The sequence below is a fragment of the Chiloscyllium punctatum genome, unplaced genomic scaffold (genome assembly GCF_047496795.1).
Source record: "Chiloscyllium punctatum isolate Juve2018m unplaced genomic scaffold, sChiPun1.3 scaffold_1691, whole genome shotgun sequence".
In the NCBI taxonomy this organism is placed as follows: domain Eukaryota; kingdom Metazoa; phylum Chordata; class Chondrichthyes; order Orectolobiformes; family Hemiscylliidae; genus Chiloscyllium; species Chiloscyllium punctatum.
The window spans coordinates 25,001-27,989 of record NW_027311425.1 but is presented as its reverse complement, the minus strand read 5'-3'; the positions used below and the strand labels follow the sequence as shown (position 1 = coordinate 27,989).

The 2,989-nt window shown below is 62.7% G+C and overlaps 1 non-coding gene across 1 annotated transcript; it reads left to right on the top strand.

The window, feature by feature from the left end:
- The first annotated feature begins 2,121 nt into the window (after positions 1-2,121).
- On the top strand, positions 2,122-2,275 carry LOC140475472 (5.8S ribosomal RNA). Its single transcript, XR_011960003.1, has one exon. It is a non-coding gene; the product is annotated as a 5.8S ribosomal RNA (ribosomal RNA).
- Positions 2,276-2,989: the final 714 nt, after the last annotated feature.

The following is a 2,989-nucleotide window of genomic DNA, read 5'->3' as shown; positions in this document are numbered from 1 at the left end:
AGAGCTCGTCGGGGTAGCAGGCCCTGCAGCCGTGGTCACCGCCAAACCCCCACAACTCGAGCAAGTGAAAAAAAAAAGTAACAGGAGCGAAAGCATCTCTGTCGGCTTGGGGGTACGCCCGTTTCCGTTTCAACTTGTCTCGCGAGGGTGGTTTCGGGGCCAGCAGGAGAGCTCGTCGGGGTAGCAGGCCCTGCAGCCGTGGTCACCGCCAAACCCCCACAACTCGAGCAAGTGAAAAAAAAAGTAACAAATAAGAAAGGATCGTCGGCTTGGGGGTACGCCCGTTTCCGTTTCAACTTGTCTCGCGAGGGTGGTTTCGGGCCAGCAGGAGAGCTCGTCGGGGTAGCAGGCCCTGCAGCCGTGGTCACCGCCAAACCCCCACAACTCGAGCAAGTGAAAAAAAAAGTAACAAATAAGAAAGGATCGTCGGCTTGGGGGTACGCCCGTTTCCGTTTCAACTTGTCTCGCGAGGGTGGTTTCGGGGCCAGCAGGAGAGCTCGTCGGGGTAGCAGGCCCTGCAGCCGTGGTCACCGCCAAACCCCCACAACTCGAGCAAGTGAAAAAAAAAAGTAACAAATAAGAAAGGATCGTCGGCTTGGGGGTACGCCCGTTTCCGTTTCAACTTGTCTCGCGAGGGTGGTTTCGGGGCCAGCAGGAGAGCTCGTCGGGGTAGCAGGCCCTGCAGCCGTGGTCACCGCCAAACCCCACAACTCGAGCAAGTGAAAAAAAAAGTAACAAATAAGAAGGATCTCTGTCGGCTTGGGGGTACGCCCGTTTCCGTTTCAACTTGTCTCGCGAGGGTGGTTTCGGGGCCAGCAGGAGAGCTCGTCGGGGTAGCAGGCCCTGCAGCCGTGGTCACCGCCAAATCGCCACAACTCGAGCAAGTGAAAAAAAAAGTAACAAATAAGAAAGGATCGTCGGCTTGGGGGTACGCCCGTTTCCGTTTCAACTTGTCTCGCGAGGGTGGTTTCGGGGCCAGCAGGAGAGCTCGTCGGGGTAGCAGGCCCTGCAGCCGTGGTCACCGCCAAACCCCCCACAACTGTTGGGCGCCTACCTGCGCGGGGCAGGAGGACACTTTCCGATTTCAAATCTCCGTTTGCCGAGTCCACCCCGAACGCACGCGGGCGGGCGGGTTCGCATCACCCTTCGTCACAAGGGGCGAAGCCCGTTCCACCGTCTCGTCAGTAGTGCCGACCGGTCTGTGATCGACGAGGGGAGCCACACCAGGTCCGGCCCTGCTGCTTGGCGGCACCGCGTCGTCGGGAGCTCGCGACAGACGGAGGGTTTCGGTGTACTCTCCAGCCACGGGAAACGAAGCCGGTGATGCAGGCGCCGGTCTTTCGCTCCCAAATCGGCTGGGTTTACATCGTTGCTATCTAGTCACGCTCCCTTCAAACCCGACGGGGGTACCTATTCCCCTCACCCGTCTGTGCGTATACAGCCTCTTTGCACTTGCGGGATGGGGGTGGTGGTTTAAAGACTCTCGAGTTGCCGCCCGTCGGTCTCCGAGCTCCGTGCAGTAGTGATCCCCAGCGAACTGCCAGCAGGGCGAACGAGCGATCCCGCTCTCGGTCGGGGCGCCTGGCGTCGATCGGTGGTCGGTGGCTTGCGGGCAAGCTGCGCTGTGAGTGTGGGAACGAGTATGACGAGCCGTTGCCGCGACTCCCAGTCCACCTCGGCGGTGGCTGGGCCGGGCGGGCGTCTGCTCGGGCGAGTGCCGCCCCCGCCTCCTCGCAGGAAGTCCGCTCGCCGACACGCCGCCACGTGCACGCGTCAGTGACGCTGCCGAACCGATGGCCGGTGCCCGTTCCCGCCTCTGCTTTTCCTAGGGCAAAGCTGCTGCACGCCTCGTGATACTAGGCGGGCGACATGGTGGCGGTGATCCTGCCTCCGTCGCTGCGGTGCGTTGGGGCACGCATCGCCTCTTGGGCGCCCTGTCCTCCTCCCCCCAATAGACGTATGTTTCTGCGGGCCGCACCAGGATGGTGCTCCCCATCGCTTCACGCCACCCTGCTCCGCCCGCACGCCGGCGTGCAGGTGGCTGTAGCTCAAGGTGGGGAGCGTATGTGCGGTCCGGGTCGCTTTCCTCTGGCGAGGGAGAGACCTAAAACAAACTCAGACAACTCTTGACGGTGGATCACTCGGCTCGTGCGTCGATGACGAACGCAGCTAGCTGCGAGAATTAATGTGAATTGCAGGACACATTGATCATCGACACTTTGAACGCACTTTGCGGCCCCGGGTTCTTCCCGGGGCCACGCCTGTCTGAGGGTCGTTTGGCAATCAATCGCACTCGCCTTGGCTGGCGAGAGCGCGGCTGGGGTGTCGCAGAGGACCCGTCCTCTTTGTCCCCCTAAGTTCAGACTCCGGAGCCCTCCGGCGTCGGAGCGCTTGGCCTTTCCCCCCCACCCTGCACATTCCGTTCGTCAGGCTCGACGCCATCCCCCCGCCGGGGAGCGCGGCCTGGCGTCCGTCTGTGTCGTGGCAGTGGGGCCAGCACGGCTGTCACCGGTCCCAGAATGGCTGTCGGTGGTTCACACTGTGTGTGTGTGCCAACCCTCCTGGTCTCTGGGACACGGAGCTGCCACGAAGTGTTGAGCCTCCAGTGGGGGGTCTGCCTAAGCTCTGCACGTCCGCATTGGGTCCGTCTCTCGGTTGGCTGGCAGTGGAAAGAGTGAAGGGAGCCGCGGAGGTCCGGTGCTGGTGCGCCGCCGGCCTGACCGTGGAGCTCGCCGGTTTGACACGCTGACCCGACTCGATGGTTGATCGATTGAGAGTGCTGGGAGCTGCAGGCCGCCCGCTGCTGCAGCCGCCCGTCTCGTGGTTCGTCCTCGGCCTTAAGTGGCCGGCGGGGCGTCTGATCCTGTCTCCCCTGCTGGCGCCGAGTGCCTGGCCGAGGGAGGAGGTTTTCGTCGAACGCTGTGACTTGGACGGTCGCACGCGCGTGGATCGCTGGCTCTTGGCTCTCCCGTTCAGTCCGCACGTTTTC